The 18,196-nt window shown below is 44.1% G+C and overlaps 1 protein-coding gene across 5 annotated transcripts in view; it reads left to right on the top strand.

The window, feature by feature from the left end:
* Positions 1-18,196, top strand: part of ADARB1 (adenosine deaminase, RNA specific B1) — a 184,300-nt gene that overhangs the window by 39,603 nt on the left and 126,501 nt on the right. For 4 of the 5 annotated variants that reach the window (XM_019554073.1, XM_019554070.1, XM_019554072.1 and 1 more), the window contains one exon: positions 16,590-16,626. The exons of the other annotated variant lie outside the window; for it this stretch is intronic. The gene's annotated coding sequence lies outside the window, so the exon portion shown is untranslated. The remainder of the gene's footprint in view (positions 1-16,589; positions 16,627-18,196) is intronic. 5 annotated transcript variants of the gene reach the window in all.

Raw genomic sequence — 18,196 nt, 5'->3', positions numbered from 1 at the left:
CGTTTGACCCCAGTACTCTTTCCTGCCATGGCAGGGGGTCGGACTAGATGATCTGCTCAGGTCCCTTCTGACCCTAGAAACTATGAAACCTATGACTTGCCAAGAGATCCATTGGATCTGGCATGGGGGAATCCATGATAAAGGGTCACCTACTTTCCCATCCCCTCTTCACCCTCCTTTTGGTCTGGAGCCTGCTGCTCTGCCACCTCTGTGCTTCCCTTGCTGCAAAGGATCAGAAGTTCTATCCCCTGCTGACAAAAGGCTGCTGACCCCTGAATTAGCCTGCTTTGAACATAAGAATAGCAAAAGCAGGAGCCTTTGAAATGATCGGTAGGTCTGGTGTAAATTGGAACAATTATGAAAGATAAGGATGTGTGAGAAGTTAAATGACCTTTTGGGTTTGGGCTTCATTGTTATTAAAGATGTTGTGCTCTTGGAGATGGAGATAGAAATGTCCAAAAATAACAGCAAATTGATTTAACATTAAGCATTTAAACATCAGTGAACAACCAGCTCAGATAATTTTACAGCTATGTGTTCTGAAGATAATGAAGTAGCTAATCTGACAGGGAAAGTAAATAGTCGCATTTAACAAGTTAGAGACTTGAAGGTTTGAAAGTAACAAAAGGTGAACCTTTATTTACCTGGAAATGGATTGAGTAATTAAGAATATAAATACAGCTAATTAGGAATATAAATACAGCTGTATAGGAGGTCAGTTATTTTCTGAAGTCAGCTAGCGTAGCCTCCTCAATAACTTTTTTAGAGTTAACATCTGTAAGACACTTGATAAAGGAGGATATCATATGTACTTAAATAGAAAACGAGGTTTTTCCAGCCTCATCTTAAAATCGTATGTAAGGAAATTGCAGTAAATACTTTGCCTATCATTAAACTGCTGCCAAACGCAGCATGTGCTCAGTAATAGAAACCAACTATGAAGTTGATTAAATGCAGCCAACACTGAGCATGACTAAAACACAATGTCCGTGTCAGATAAACATGCTTATGGGAACTTTCCACAAGGATATTTTGTGGGTTTTCTATGCTTTTCAATTTCATGTCTTGGTCCAAATTAGCTAAATGGCCAAATTAGCTAAATCACAGAGCTCAGTGGTTTAGGTCCATGTAGCACTACTACCATCTGGTTGTGTGCAGCAGGCAGGGAAATCAGGGTGCTGGTGTTTGGCACAGATGCAGCTCCAGCCAGCAATGGGCGGGGGGAGGGAGCGAAGCCTGCCTTATCCCCCTGGCTCTGCTCCCTGGAGGGAGCCCAGCCCCCTGCTTCATGCAGAGTCCTGCATGGGACTTCCCCTCTGCAAGTGCAGAGCTGCAGGCATGCAGTGCAGAGCCTCTGCAATAGAGGCAGCCAGCATTGCGCTGGGGGTGAGGAGCACAGCCTGCTGAGCCACTTCTATTCCCGGGGCTCTGCGCCACACTTGCAGCTCCCACTTACAAAGGGGAAGCCCCATGCCGGATTCTGTGGGAAAGCAGGGGGTGGGGCTCCCTCTGCTCAGCAGAGTGTGGGGACCTGCACAGCAGGGAGTGAGGGAAGCAGCTGGCTCTGGTGAGGGGCTTCCCTGCTGTGAGTGCTGGAGCTGCAGGCGCGGAGCAGAGCTGTGGGGATAAGTCAGGCTCTGCTCCCTCCCTGTGCCATGGTGGCTGGAGCCACGCCTGTGCCAGGCATGGGAGCCCTGACCTTGCCTGCTGCTGCTGCCAGGCAGCGGGGGCTGCCTGCCATGGGGGGGAGTGTCTGGGGGTCCCTACCCCTCCACCCTCCCTTATACCCCACATACCCACACCCTGCCCAGTTGGGCTCTGAGCTCTGCTACTACTCTGGACTCCTTTAAGAAGCGTTTAGATGTTTGTCTTGCTGGGATCCTTTGACCCTAGCTAACTTCCTGCCCTTGGGGCCGGGGGCTGGACTTGATCTCCCAAGGTCCTTTCCAGCCCAAAAGTCTATGAAATCTATGAAATACCTTCTAAATGCCTGAAAATCAGAGAAAAGAACCTATCTTTGCTATCAGCCTTTGTTAGCAGTTTTCTGGTTATTTTCTTCAGTCATGTTTAGGAACTCATGGTTCACTGAACTTAAAGAAATTTCAGTAAAGATCTTCATTTTTTCATGATGATAAGCGGTATAGTTAGAGAATTCTGCCTAAAACTAGAAAGCAGGATTTCTATCTGAGAAGTAGTGTGGCTGCTGGAAGACTTTCAAATAGTTCGGGAGTGGAAGCCTCATTTTACTGGTCTGTCTAGAAATGTGCTAAATATCTGTTAGTGAAAACAAGAATTCACATTGTGGACTATGTTAATATTAAGTCTGTCAGTTTTTATAATTGCAACATGCTCAGTAGGGCAGATGGGTTTAATATTGTCATGGCTGGCTGAAAGCCAGCTTTCCCCCAAAGACACGCTGACAGCAGGAAATTCAATAATTTAGTGATTTAAAATTAATAGATTCTTTAAGGCCAAAGGGTCTAATGGTCTTTTATTATGTCCTCTTGCTGAAGCCATAGAATTATCATACAGTAATTCTTGTTACTTACCCAAAAACTTCTGGCAGAACTGGAGCGCACGTTTCCAGGAGGTGTCCAGCCCTGATTCCAGAGTTGAGGAGTCTACTATGTTCCCTTGCATTCAGCCCATGTGCTGGGCCCTGCTGTGCTGTGTGCAGTACCCCATCCAGCCTATGAGCAGCACCCCCCCCCCCCCTTCTGGTCCCATTTTCCATGTGCAAAGTGAGCTCTGTGGTTGGCATGTGCTGCATGTAGCACATGGAGTTGGACTGGATGCATTCCCTACACACAGGGTATGGGGCTGGCAGGGTGTGTGCACAACATGTGGTGTCCCACCAGACGGGCCTTCCACACTGGTTCCAACATAGCTTGATCTGTAACCAGTGCATGTTCTGGATCAAGCCCTTGTGCTGTGTGCAGGGTTCGTGGTGCTGGGTCCAGCCTGTATGCAGCATGCAGCGTGTGGGGTCAGGACCAGCGCATGGGGTTGACTCCAGCAACCCCATGGTTATCCAGCTCCATGTGCTGGATTTGACTCTCAGACCATGTGTTTGACATCTTGGTGTAAAACATTTAAGAGAAGATGTTAAAGTTGCATTTTAACTGGCTGACTTGATGGTTGTTTGCTTTACCAATTCAAAGTTTCCTTTCTTCTTGGCAGTATAATCACCTTCCCCATAGAAGTGCATAGCAAACTGAAGGAAAAGAATCAGTTCCTTAGTAAACCTTGCTCTTAACTTCAGTAGTGGAAATATGCATCAATGAAGGGGTTTTGGCCATTCCTCCTTGGTTAGCAATATTGTGATTGAAGTGGCAATATGCATCAATGAAGGGGTTTTGGCCATTCCTCCTTGGTTAGCAATATTGTGATTGAAGTGGCATCTAGAGCTTCAGTTGTGCAATTAAAATGAGGAAAAATGAAGTGTAGCATGGGATTGTCAAGGATAGTAAAGACATACCTTCCCAGAAGTGGCTGGTGTTTTTAGCTGCTGAATAGTGAATTAATTCAGTAATGAAATGTATCAGAGGACTTCAGTTAAATGAACACAACTTTTATTTAATAGAGGTTGCATTTTTAGATGCAATAGGAATGGTTCTGTTGAAAGGATGCTTTTAGTCTCAGTGGCTATGTCTACACAAGATGCTGACTGAGCTGTAGCTCATGACTACTGTGCAGTAGCGTGGCATGGCAGGAAGCATAATGTGATGCTACTGCGCAGTAGTCACGAGCTACTGCGCAGTCAGCATCACAAAACAGCTGTTCCTTGGTGCAACTGCTCAGTAACTTTGGTTACTATGCATTTAGTACTTGTATAAACTAAATGACTGTGCAGTAATGACTGCGCATTCAGCATCTGGTGTAGACATGGCCAGTAGTCCTAAGAAAATGAAGTGTTCTCTGGAAGAGATAAATGTAAGTCCAGGGGTTGGAAATATTAATTTATGGTATGAGATACTAACCTTACCAGATATACCAGATTGTAGTTTTTTAGGATATATAAGACTTGACTTCAAGGTGAGAGAGAAGAAATATTTTATTGCAATAAGCAAAGTAGTCGTGTTTTGGAACATGAAGCATGGACTGAATGATACATTTTATTGAATTCTGATTTCTTTTAATGAAAAATAATTTATAATTTTTAAATATGTGGGTGAGAATCTAGGGTTATTTGGGTCCCTGAGTTGTGTATGCCCATACCTTAATATACTTGGATTTTTTTAAAACTTTAATTTTACTTTCATATTTACCAAGTTAATACTTGGTTTGGATTAATTTAATCATTCCTACAGTGCTTTTTACCTTGCATGTATCCTGAATCTCCAGTCTATCTTTGTTTGGGAGAACTTGTTATTTAAGATTGGCCAGTTCTTGAAGCACCCTCAGGCAATGTCATCACGTGACTCATGGCAAAGTTATTTGAAGACTCATGGCAGTTGGGAGAGGTCCCAGAAGATTGGAAGAAGATCAGTGTGGTGTCTAACTTTAAGAAAGGGAGAAAGGAGGACCTGGGAAATTACAGGTCAATCAGTTTCACCTCAATCCATGGTAAGATCCTGGAAAATATATCAAAGAAAACATTACAGACAGGCTAGAAGAAAGCAGTATTCTGAAGGATAGCCGACATGGCTTCGTTACTAGCAGGTCATGCCAGACAAACCTCATTTCCTTCTATGATTGGGTTACTCACCACCTGGATGGGGGAAATGAGGTTGATATCATATACCTGGACTTCACAAAGGCCTTTGACCTGGTTTCCCATGAAGTCCTCATGTAAAAATTGGGAAAATGTGACCTTGACTACAGTCTGGGGGCTGGGTAACTGGCTCTGTGGTAGGACCCAAAGAGTATTGATTGATGAAACTGAGTCATCGTGGCAGAGGGTGACCAGTGGCATCCCTCAGGATTCAGTACTTGGACCAGTGCTTTTCAACATGTTCATCCATGATTTGGATTCGGGTATTAAAATTCACTGATGATACCAAACTATGGGAGAGTATGGTCATGCTCAAAGACAGGCGGGCATTACGGGCCGACCTGGACAAGCTTGGGAGGTGGGCAGACCTCAACCAGATTTCATTTAATATGGAAAAATGTAAAGTGCTCCAGCTGGGGAGAACACAACCTCGGCAGTGGAATGCTTGCTAGCACCACATCTGAATGAGACCTGGGTGTCACAGTAGACAGCAAAATGAACATGAGCTACCAGCGTGATGTCGTATCTGCCAGAGCTAATCAAACAGTACAAGCATCTGCCAAGACATCTCTAGCAAGGCTAAGGATGTCATCCTCCTGCTCTACTTGGCCTTAGTGAGACCACAGCTGGAGTACTGCGTCCAGTTCTGGGCGCTACACTTCAGGAAGGATGTAGAGAAGCTTGAGAGTCCAAAGAAGGGCCATGTGCATGACTAGAGGCCTAGAGACCAGGTCATACAAGGAGAGGCTGAAAGACTTGGGACCGTCGAGCCTGGAAAAGAAGATTCGTACAAGGGTGTACATCAGGGCCTGGGGGAGCATCTGTTCACCAAGGCCCTCCAGGAGAGGACAAGAAATAATGGGCACGAGCTGATTGATGATCACTTCAGGCTAGACATAAGGCAAAACTTCTTTACAAGCTGAGTGCCAAGGTTTGGGAACAGGCTCCCCCCCCGATGGTACAGTCATTTTCAAAAAGCATCTTGATGCCCACCTTGCTGGGGTCAGATGACCCCAGCAGTCTTTCCTGCCCAAGTGCAGTGGGGCTGGACCTGATAATCCTGTAAGGTCCCTTCCAGCTCCTAACCACTATGAAATACTTACCATAATTTCCCCTTGTTCTCAGTTGCTTAAAACACTTCCTGACTCCACTTACTCTGGCCTGAAATTTTCCATGTTTACTGTCTTTACAGTTTATAATTTGTAAAAGCTGACCACCTTTAGTGCATAGTATCCTGGCCTGAGATTTGGAAGTTTTATGGTCTAATCTTGCCTCTTCTCACTGGCAGTAATGATTGTGCTATCTTATTGTGTTATCTTATCATTGATCAAGGCTTTCTACCCCTTTGTTAGAAGAGAAACAGTTGTGTCCACATTTCCCCCCATTTTACAGAACAAAGGAGCAAAAGCGAATTTGTGAAATCAATTCTTCCCTAGTTGGGCATAGAACATGCCTCTCTAATGTGACAGATAAACATGCCAGCCACTTTTACCCACTGCCTCTGAAAATATACAACCTAAACTTATGTGCTTTGCTGTTCTGCATGAAATGGTTCCATTCACTGCAATATCTCAGTGTGTTTTTTACCTTTGTTGCTACCTAGTGTTACTGTCAGTTTATCCTTTTGCTCAAGTGTTGTAAGTCTTGGGTACATTGTTAATGATCTTGGATTCAAAACCCTGCTTAACTAATCCAACTGAAGAGGTTTTTTATGATTAATGAATGAACTTGACATTTTCTTATATTTAAAAATATGAAGATTACCTCGTGTTCTGCAGAAGCTAGATAATGTCTAGTAAATGAGACAGGAAAATGGTAAGCGAAGAATGGTTTTGTGATTTAAGCCATTAACTTAACTGAATTTTGTCCTTGTCTAAGCCTTAGGCTTGCTTTGTGGTCCTAGGAAAGTTGCTAAATGCAGAACAGTATAGAGGCCGTAAGCTGCCAGCAGGTAAGATGGGTAGCCATTTTAAATCCTGAAAATAATACAAAGGGATTTGTCAAATCCCTTTGATTTCAATATTAAGAGAACCACTTGAGCCAGTTTAAGCATGCTTGTTAATTTGTGCAGGAATAGTCTACTCTTGGATTTTCACACTTCATTAATGCTTGTTACCTTATTAGTGAGACCTTGTTGTTCAGACTCTGCTCATTTTTCTGCACCTCATTAAGGCGTCTTATGTTGTTGTCCCAGATACCTGCCTCTAATATTAGCCATGAAGGTAAGTTGATGGGACTGAATAAGTTTTTGGGCTACTAATAGTACAGTACTGACAGCAGTTGAGATGGGTGAGAAGGATTACCATATTTACTCCAATATAAAATGATTCCATAATAATTAGGATATATATATATGGAAAACTTGTAAATTTGTTATAGTTTTCCAGATATAAAATCTAATTATTAGAGGTTTGCATTGCATTTATCTACCTCCCATTGCTAGAGCAAGGAAAATAAGTCCAGGGGGTTAGGTAGCCCCTTTGCTCTCTGCTTCTCTCCAGCTTTTGCCCCTGGCAGCCCCAGACCCTGCTCGCCCAAAGCACATGGAGGAACAAATCTGAAAACATAACCTTAATTAAATATATGTATCATAGGCAGCACCCATCCACTTAGTTAATCCAGAATTGATACATCTTACCTTTTTAGAAACAGCTACAAGTTTTAGCACAGGTACTCCATAAACACGCATGTAAGCAGCACCTTTATATCTACTTGTACAGTACAGTATAGTGCAACCTAAGCATGCTATTAGTCCAAAGCCAAAAGGCTCACGATTTACCACATAGTTCATTGGGGTGGACCCCACGAGAGTCAACATGGAGAGTCAACAAGCCGTGGTGACCCCACAGCTCAGTGTTGTTCAGTGGGAGGGGTCTTTAATGGGGGCAGCAGCCCCTATCATAATTTTAGGCAGCTCGAGCTCCTTCCCTGCAAGGCTGACAGAGCAGTGATGGGTTGAGCACAGCAGCACTGGGGTCTGGAGCAGGCCAGAGCTCTCCGAGCCCTCTCAGCACTGCCATGCCCTGCAGCAGCTTCCCTCAACTGAGTGGCGGCTGCAGACGAAGCGGCAGGCAGACTCGGTCTGCTCTTGGGGCCAGCCCTCTCCTGCCGGGAGAGAGCTTATTCCACCAGACGCTGCCCCACGCACAGACCAAGCGACAGCGGCAGGCAGACACCAGACCCCCTCCCAAGGGCCCTGCAGGTGGTGTCTGGCCCTGTCCCCACTCCCACCCAGCTCCCTCACTCCCTTGCTGGTGCTTGGAGTGCACCGGCACTCTCGGGGTGGATACCCTACGTGTCACCCCCTATGTGTCACCCTGTGCAAGCCCCTTCCTGACGGAGAGCTGCATTGTGGTTGAGAGAAGCTGCTGCCGAGTGTGGCTGCACTGGCAGGGGGTGGGAGAGCTCTGGCCCTCTCCAGACCTTGGTGCTGCTGTGTGCAGCCCGCCCCTGCTCTGCCAGCCCCGCAGTGCAGTGCCCCCACTGGGAAGGGGCTCGCACTCCCTGATATTATGATAGAGGCTGCTGCTCCCATCAAAGTCCCTGCCCCTCCCACTGCAGCTGCTGGGCAGGGGCATGGCCAGACACTGTTGGGCAGGGCCCCTTTGGGGGAGAGGGGCAGGGATGGGGTTATTCCCCCTCCCTCGAGCATCTGGTGGAGGGGACAGAAGGGGGCATAGTCCGCTGCAGGGAATGAGTGTGGCGGCAATGGCAGGCAGACCTGGCTGTTGGGGTAAAGCGGGGAGACTAACCCTCTTCCCTGCCCTCCTCTGCTTCAGGGGCCATGGTGCCCTGGCAGTGAGGGGTGAGTGTCTGGTACACCAGGCTCATGTCCCTGCCGGTGGCACAGGAAGAGGGGAATTAAACTCCTCTCTGGCCAATTCAGCCTAGACTGGCCATAACCCCACCCCCACAACACACTTCCTTGCAGCTGAGGGCACTCTAGTGCTCCCTGGCTCCTGGTCTAAGCAACTGCAGGCATGTGCTCACAGTTTTTCAGTCCAGAGCAAATGTTTGACCTGTTACAAACCAGTTCAACCTAGGCAGCTTAGACTAATCTGGAAAGGTTGAATCAGTTCAGGCTCTGGCTTTTTGAATGTCTGTCCCTAGCCTTGGTGTAGATGATCAAAAACTGAACACCCCTTATTAAGTAATACTTCTTTCTCTCTAGCTTCCTTTTCTTCCTGTCCATCTGTGGGGGTTGGGTTGCTCCAACTCACCAGGAAAGGTGCAGTGACAGCCAGAACAGATTGAACTTTATTGTTAGATGTTTAGGATTGTGAATCCAAAAAGAAGCCAGTAGGGAAATATAGATCACCTGAGCGAGGGACTAACATAAGAGGGATGGAAGGGGGGGAGGGAGGGGGTTTACGATGCTGAGAGAGAAAGAAGATTAGATGCACAGAAACCCGTACAGTGTTCCACAGTGGTGGAGGAAGTACATCGATGAAAGTGTCTCAGTCCATATAGAGTCTCATCGCGGGGGTCCTCTTCAGGTGGAGCAGGGTAGTCTGTTGCTGAAGATTTCTCTTGAAGTTAAGTCCATCAGGTGCAGAGGGGGGTTCAGGTCATCCCCTCTGGGTCCAGTAGGACGGCAGTTAGTCTGGTGGGGTCGATGTACTGGCGGTGGCACATGATGTGCTCCATGTAGATGTCACGGGACCAGCGGATCACATTGGACACCACGAGGCAGTGCATCAGCTTGGTGTAGTGGCGGGAGACACGGCAGGCATGCAGGATGCTCTCATTGCTGGGGTCCCAAACTCCGAGCATTCCCACAATGAGTGTGGTGACCGTCATGTTGCAGCCGCGGCCCCTCAGGATATCGGCCAGCAGGGTGTACTTCTCCCACTTGCAAGCCTGGGTGTTGGTGAAGGCTTGATGCCAGTTCTCGAAGGGGATGGTACTATAACTAATTTGAAGCCAAACTTTTGTTTCAAGTCAAGTAAAGGAAAAACTTTTTAACCACTGGTTAATATTCCTCCCTGTACTGCTCTCATTTTCCTCAGTTGGCCCTGTTTGATAAGATGTATTCCTCTTGACCAGACAGAAACCAAAGATTCTGAGGAAACTTGAAATGCAGTTTTTAATGCACATGCTAATATTTCAGTTATTAAGCCTAATAAAGGGAAAGAAGCAAAAGGTGGAGCCTCAGGTCTTTATTTGAATCCTGTGTTTCTGCATATATGCAAAAAACAGAGCAAACTAATTTGAGTAGAACATGCTCAGTAGTTGTTTCTGAAGCTACACAGAAAACATCTGTTGGGGCAAGCATTTTTTTCAGATTTCACAAATTACTGTCTGAGAGCTTAAGGCAGCATTTCTCAGCCTGGGTGCCACGCTACCCTGGGATCCTCGCAAGGGTGCAAGCTAAACAGTTGAATACATAAACTGGGATTCATCCTGTTAGGCTGAGAAATCATTTGTGAGGATATCAGAGGGGTGGTAATGTACTTACACTAATGTATAAAACGTACATATTCAATTGAAGTCAAGCACTCAGTGATATGTAACAGCCACAAAACAGAGTGGGGCAGGGGGCAGAGGAGTGAAGAGGCCTACCCCTGCCCCTGGCTGCCTGGTCTCCCTACCACTTGCCTTCTAGTTACCTGTTTCCCAAGTACCTTCATTCCTTATGCCTGGCCCTGTGGTGTCTTTATCCTTGTCCCCCTCCTGCCTTCTCCAGTACCTGCTTTCCCTGCTTAGTCCCCTGTGACTCCTGCCCTTCCCCATAGTGCCTATTTCCTGCTGCCTGTCCTGTTGCCACTTACCTAACCCTTGCAGCTTTGGTGCCCTGCTTTGGCCAGAGGCAGGGAGCCCACAGCATGTGTTGTCTCTGGCTCCAGCCTGGCCATGTAGCAGGAATAGCAGCTTTAGCCCTGGCCAGAGCTGATGCCACTGCTGCATGACCAAAGCCAGCATGTGCTGCATATTCCCTGCCCCTGGAGCAGGGCCCCAGCCAGAACTGTAAGGGAAACATAAGGTACAGCATAGGGGCAGGAAGTGATTGTGGGGAACAGAGGATGTAGGTAGGGGTGTGGGCACTGGCTGCAACTATAGTTTCAACCCTGAGCTCAGGGTTGGAGTTGCATCTGCAGTCACCTTCTACACTCTTTTCCCTCCTTCTCCCACTTTGTCCTAAAATCTAAGATGAGAGTATTTTCCCCCCAGGTTGGATGTGGGGAATAAACATTGCCTTAGACTCAAGTAAATGTGGTGTATCACTGTTTATTTGAAGTGGACAGAAAAAGTCTTTTCAGGAATGAAGATGAACTATTGCGGTTGTCTTACACTTCTGAAAAGCTCTGGCTTATCTCATGATGTCGTCTTCACCCGATATCACTTATAATTTAACCAAAGCAGTATATGATCAAAGATGGCTATTAAATAGAGAAAAACCTTTTTGAGTTGTCACCAGATTTTTTTTTCTTTTAGGTGTTGAGCCAATTAGTACTTAAATAGGAGACCTTTAAATAAAATGTTAGCTGTAGGAAGTAAGGATGGTTTTCTGTGGAGTGAACATTCTCTCTTCAAAGTATTAAACCAGTACTTCATAAATGATCAAGTGTATTGCACAGCAGAAGGATCAGTCTTATTGTGAAACAGGGGCCCAGGCCATTTGTAGTCACTGAAAAGTCTCCTTTTGCAAGAGTAGGATTACCATATTCCATGACCAGGCTGAATTCCAACTTGTGCATTTTTATAAGAAGAATATAAAATAGGGAAAATGTACTCTCAAGGGACAAAAAGTGCGTCTGCTACCAAGAACCGCGTTAATACATTAAATAGTTATAGGATTAATATGTTAATATGTATTATACTGTTCATATGTTAAACGGTTATAGGATTTGATTCAACTAGCTACAGTTTGATGGTATAGGAAACAATTCCCTTATGTCTGTGCAAATATCTGAGGTATTTTGTTCCTTCTGAAAAAATGTCCTGTGTTAGTATCATCATTTGTAACGCATGCTGTTTTTTCAAGTTAATAAAGCAGGGAGGCTAATTCATTTTAAAACAATATATGATGCATCATTTAAGAAAACAAAATATATTTATATAATAGCTTTGATTTCAAAATCTTTTGAGAAGCAGTAAGAATATGAGACCTGTTTTGATAAGGTAGCGTTTAAGAAATTAGAAATGTAACATTTGTGTGCTCTTCATGCTTGCCTCAATATAGAACGTGGAAGCAAAATATCTATATACAGTAGTTATATTTCATAATTCACTGGATTTTTTAAAATTCCCTTTCTAAGTCATATTACTATTATATTGAAATTACCTGTGATTGGCAAATGTTCTGCTATTTTCTCAGTGCCCTCAAGTGGTTGCTCTGATTTACAGCTTGTATTTATATGTATTACAATATTTTATTCCATTTCTATCTACATTTTGCTTGTAAAACAAGTTCACGGATTTGGTTGGGGGGGGTTGTTGTTTTTTTAAATGACATATTCTGAGGTGAGGTGATGGCCTTGATCCTAGTGTTTTAACCAAGTTTGTCTGAGTTCTATGGTAAGACTGCTGACAATATTTTCTTTTGGTGTTTTTTTTTAATGTTGATGGACTCTTACCTTAAAATGTAAAAATCCATAAATGTTCTCTAAAGTCAAGAAATGGCCAGGTAAGGGTTGGACTCAACTTTTTCCTGCTATTTTCCATATATAGGCCAGAAGCTGCATCAAAATTAAATGAGCAGCAAGATTGCATAATGTGACTTACAGTTATAATTAGACTCCAAAATTCGTATCAATCTCATTGTCTGTGTGTTCACTTTATTCTAGCATGAGAGACCTGTTCTAGTTTGGTCTTGTTTTGAAAGCAACATAAAATCCAGAAAAAGGCACTATTGCTCTGTAAGAAGAGTCTGTTTAGGGAGTTATACCACTATAGTTATACTAGTAAAATTTATACCACTTTTGTTACGCTGGCAAACTTCCCCATGAAGATAAATTGTTAATCTACCTTGTCGAGTAATATGGTCAGTCCTTTTGTGGTGATAATATAAACCTTGTCATCATTCTCTCTTGGTAGTTCTAGTCAGGTAAGCATTCTGGGGTCCCCAGCCAGTATCAAGAAGGTAAGGTCTCTGGCATAGAATGATTACTAGGGTAGGGAGGAGAGGGGACATGAGTTATCTTCTTCCATGTCAGGGCTTTCCAACTGGTGGCCTGTGGGCTGCATGTGACTTGCAAGTGGTTAACCTGCAGCCCCCTAGGTTTCTGTCTGGCTGCCACTGCTCCTATTGCTCTGGTTGCAGTAAAACATGGGGTCTCAGGGCTCCTTCTTCTTCCCTTAGTTTCTGCTGCATGCACCTGCCCAAAGGAGTGGGGCAGCATGGTGTGGCACTGGCATAGCCCACAGTGCCAGGTGGGGCAGCTGCCTGGACTGGACCTTTGTGGGTCGGATCTGGTTAGTGGGCAGTAGGATGCTGACCCCTGGCCTTGGGATTAGGGATATGTCTTCTGCTAGTCTCTTGTAAATCTGTTCAGTTGTTGGAAGTTGCTGTTTCCTTATTGTTTATGTGAAGAATAGCTTTATGGTTGAACTCTATACCCTGATGATGCAGCCTGCTTCAGCACCTCTCAACAAAATCTTACTAGCCCTGCTTTGACAAGCAAACAGTGTATTTTTCAATTGTGTGCTCTATGGAATTGGTTTATTATAGTTGCAAAGAGCTTTAAAGAGGCAGGCAAAATAGGTTTAGAAACTTCCGGTTGTCCATGTTTTATTCTAAAACACTTTAATTGATGTCTTTGTGCTACAATGATTGTCTGGAGTATAAAACACTTGAGAGGAATGTATACATGATTTAAAATTGTGAGGATTCTGGGGGGTGGCATTAGTTCAAAAGGGACTTCTGACTGAGCTGATTAATTGTAGTATAAATGAGTTTAAAGCAATCATCCTCCATTATCATCTTCCCTTCTAATAGGATATTTAGCTTTTTGCTGATAGTATGCAAATTATCTATGGATGACTCTTGATTTTTGTGATGGGGAGGGAGAGCATATATAACTTGTCATAATCTGGCACAAAGGTTTTGCAAAAAATTGGAATAAAACATTTCAACAGTTCCACATGTGAAGTGCCTGTTGCCAGATTCTGATCCAGTGAGGAGTAGCACAAACTACAAATTTGTTACTCTTAAGACCAGATCCTTGTCTGATGTAAGTTTTGTTGGTTCCATTGAGATCAAATTCCTACAATGATTTAAACCGATGAGAATATGGAACACACTTTTAAATAGTCATCCTGTTTACTCCTATCATTACTAAAGAGAATAATCTTTAACTAAAGGTCACTTGCATTGTGCGGTGATGAGGTGTTAAATGAGATTAAGATGAAGTACTATTAATGGAGAATGGAAATTGTCAAAAGAGAAATGTTTGTTTAGACACAAGGGCTCTAATAAAGTGTTTGCATCTAGGATTCAATGTTTCCATTGAATCAAAGGCAAAGAATCATATGTAATGCTACCAAATCAAATGAGGCTTTCATTGCAGTAGGGGAGTCTAATGTGGGAAGGTGATGATGAGGAAAGATGCTTTGCTCATCATGTGCCCATTAAAGTAAATGGGAAACTTTTGACTTCACTGGATGTTGGTTTGAGTCTTGTCTCCATGTCACTTCCTGAGACTAACCTCAAGCAAATTTTAAAAAAATATTCTTTCTCCTTTCTGTTATTCTGCATCATAGGAGGATACAAACATTGAAGTGTTAGAACAATAAAAATATTTTAGGGGAATAAAGACCACTGAGTTGATTAAGTATTTTTTAAAGTCTTTAGTGAGATTTAGAAATATCACATCAGATTTAGCTTCCTAACAACTAGAAGATTTTTCACCTCTCATGAAAAAGATGACCTAATGAATTCTGATCTTACTGAGTTTTACTATTCAGGCTTATTTCACTTTCAGTAAGCTGCTTTTGAGCAGCAGTGCCCTCTTATGGGCAAAAATAACAGATAAAAGTGTTATTAGGAAAATATTTTTTAAAAGTACATTAGGTGGTACAGTTAGAGAGAAACAGGAATCTGCACATGGTAGTCATATTGGTATGTAGGTGGACAACTGGTGGAGTGTTCTTAGGCAGTGCTTCTAACATGCAGTCCACATTTGCCCAGGGTAGACTGTTACTAGTCTGTTAAAGCTAAAACAATTGAACCCCTTCATGTGAACACCATTTATCCATATTGCTCTGAATTCACTGTTTGTTCAGTCTAGTACTTCTGCAGAAATACCTTCTGAATAGTTACTACTGATTGCACAGCTGTACAGCCAAAACCATTACTTTGGAAAGAGCTTCAGTGATTCTTGTCTGAGCAGTCACTGTAAACAAAAGAGTCCGGTGTTGAAATACTAGTCATTTGTTTTCATGGGTGACAGGACTATAGGTCTGAAGTTTCTAGGGGTTTTATATTAGATAAATACAAGGGAGGGTTTTTATCTTGATTCTCTGATGTGTCTGTCTGTTAAGTTCATTGGGGGTTGAAAGTTTGGTTCTGTTGAGTATCTTGTTATAGTTCTATCTGTTTCTGCCTGGCCCAAGGCACAGGTTTGAGCAGCCTTAGCAGTTGCTCTAATCTGCCAGCTGGTGGAAGTTACCACCACATCATTCAGCAACTGGGAATTTTCCAAATTCAATTGGTTTCAGCCAAGGGTGCACCAACAGAGATTTTTTGGGCTGATATCAATGGCCAAATGCTAATGAGTCATATTAGCTGATATGCAGCTGGGCAGCTTGGAGAGCTGTGTCTGGCTGGTAAGTCTGTTGGAGTGGGGGGGGGGCAGGGAAGTGGCATGGGGGGGCAGATCAAGGTTTCTGCTGTAAGGTAGGGAGTGGGGCTGGGGCAGGGGCAGGCACTGCACAGCTGGGGGAGCATGGAATAGAGCTGTGAGCAGCTTGTCCAGAGGACGTTTTGGGGGGAGGATGGGATGGCTCCTGCTACTGCATATACCCCAGGAGGGCATGGGGAACATGTGCCCCTAGATCTGCATGCGGGGTGAGGGCTAGTTGCCTTTGCAGTCTGTGACCAGGGTGGTGCAGAGCTGTTCCTGGCAGGGGACTGGACCAGGCTTGCATTTGGGGTGGGCAGCAGTGGCACTGGGAGGGGAGCTATGGGACAGGCTGAAGCCACCCCAGAATTCACTGTAGTTGCCTCAACCTCTCTCCCAGTGCTGCTGTCACCCGCCCCAAGTGCAGCTCCAGCCCCACCCCCCAGAAGAGCCCGGTGCTACCTTGGCCATAGCCTACTGTGGTGGCTGCCCTCGCCCCACACACAGATCTGGGGGCACATGCTTCTCATGCCCCATGCCCCGCCCCGGCTGGGCAGTGCCTGCCCTAGCCCCACTCCCTCATTCACCACAGAGGCCTCGATCTGCCTCCCCCCACCTTCCCTCACAACAGACTTACCAGCCAGACCCAGCTGCTCTCCACATTGCTGGGCTGTGCTCCTGGCCACCTGGATACTGTGGTGTGGCTGGGTATACAGATGTGGCTTTTATTGGCCACACCAGCCCAAAAAAGCCAATTGCCGATGCAGTCAATTTCCCTTATATCAGTGCTGATCCGATATGGGACTGATTTATCAGTGCACCTCTAGTTTCAGCCACTTTTGCTCCTTGCGCTTTCCCTACATAGTTGCATAGAAGTAGGCTCTGGTTACCCCTCTTTCTCCTGTAGGGACTGTAATGAATGAAGGCTTGTAGCCAGTTTCCATACCTGCTGCTATAAATTGTATGTGGCCACATTCAGTTAGTGATTATGGGTTAGTTTTTCAGAAAAGCAGTTTAGACAAAAGTTCTCATTTGCTAAATATAGTATGTTTTTCTTGGAATAGTCTAAGCCTGGTGTTTTTGTTTTTTTGTAGGTTGCAGGACCAGTGTGTGCTTCTAAGAATTGATCAGGTAAGCAGTCACTGACCAATGTAATTACCTTGATTTGGACAAAATTTACGTATTTACAAGAGAAATACTGTAATGAGACATTGTAGTTTTCTAATTCATATACATTTAAGTTTTTAGGATCATGGGGACTCTGGTAGCATTTGAACCCACAAGTTTTGAATGGAATCTCCTCACACTAGAAGTTCAGTTGTGCTAGACATTATGCCACAGAGCCAATGGGGAAAAAAAAATCCAGTAGCTAGTTTCCACTGGTTTTATTTAGTTGAAGAAAGATTTGGATGTATACAAACAGACTTCCTCTTAGAAATAGATTTTTTTTTCATTTTTGAAAGGTAAACATTTAAAAGTTCATAGAAGTCATTCAGGAATTAGAGTATATTTATTGTTTGTGACACGTTTCAGTACAATAAAATACTGAATCGGAGCGGACTATAACTTATGGATCATGCTTCTTTTAAATATATCTTTATCAGGTGAAATAATACATTTAAGGAACTCCGCCTCTGCAAAAAAACAACAAAACGTCTAACTATAGTTTCATAGTTTGTAGGGTCGGAAGGGACCTGAGCAGATCATCTAGTCCGACCCCCTGCCATGGCAGGAAAGAATACTGGGGCCAAATGAGTGGGTGGCACCCGGCCCCGCCACCGGGGCGAACCACCCAAAGTGTCCGGCCTCCTGGATCGAAGCATCGGACGCCGCGTTCATCTGATGTTGATCCCTTAAGTTTTTATTCATACAAATTAAAATGGAATAATTTATGTGAAAAGCTTGGAAGAGTGAGCCCTAGCTGATGCAGTATATTGAAGAAATTTTTACCAGTATGCCTGATGTTAATTAATTGGTTGACGATTTAGTTATCAACCTGTCAGATAACATGTAGTTTGTGTGTTGTCTGTAAATCACAGGCCCTATCCTGCAGCTCTCTTAAAAAGAAAAATAAACATGCTAGTTAACTCAGTGGTTCTCAACCTTTTTAGACTCAAGGTCCACCTCAGAAAATTCTGGTTCTTACCTTTTCCTTATTTCTTGATTATAGAAAAATAATAGAGCAATTCTTCTGTGCCAAATGACTTGGACCACAACAGGCCAAATTTTTTTGACACTATTGATTCCTATTTGAACTCTGTGGGCTTATCTTGTAAATCATGTACACTTAGAAGTGCAAATAGTGCATACCACCCTGTAGCACCTCTAAAAGTTTTTTGCTGCACCCCCATTCAGAATCAGTATCAGGTACTCATATATTTGCTGTAGTAGCATTAAAAACAAGCTTCCATTTTAACTTCTCGCTTGATGGTAATTAGGTAGATTAAATGTTCACCTTTTAGGCCGTAATTTCCTATATTTGACCTGTACTTGAAGGTGAATCTTTACACAGATGCTATTTGAGTAAAACCTCACTACCCCTTCTGATATGGAAACATAGAAAAATATTTTCTCTCATGCGTGGATGACCTCTACCTGACCCAAGAGGTCTATGGGCCAACGAGAGGCAAAGCGCTGCTTGACCTGGTACTGGCTACGGGGGATGACCTAATCGGCGACCTAGTGATCGATGGGAAGTTGG

The sequence above is a fragment of the Crocodylus porosus genome, unplaced genomic scaffold (genome assembly GCF_001723895.1).
Source record: "Crocodylus porosus isolate Cpor-Errol unplaced genomic scaffold, CroPor_comp1, whole genome shotgun sequence".
In the NCBI taxonomy this organism is placed as follows: domain Eukaryota; kingdom Metazoa; phylum Chordata; order Crocodylia; family Crocodylidae; genus Crocodylus; species Crocodylus porosus.
This window is presented reverse-complemented; position numbering and strand designations above follow the sequence as displayed.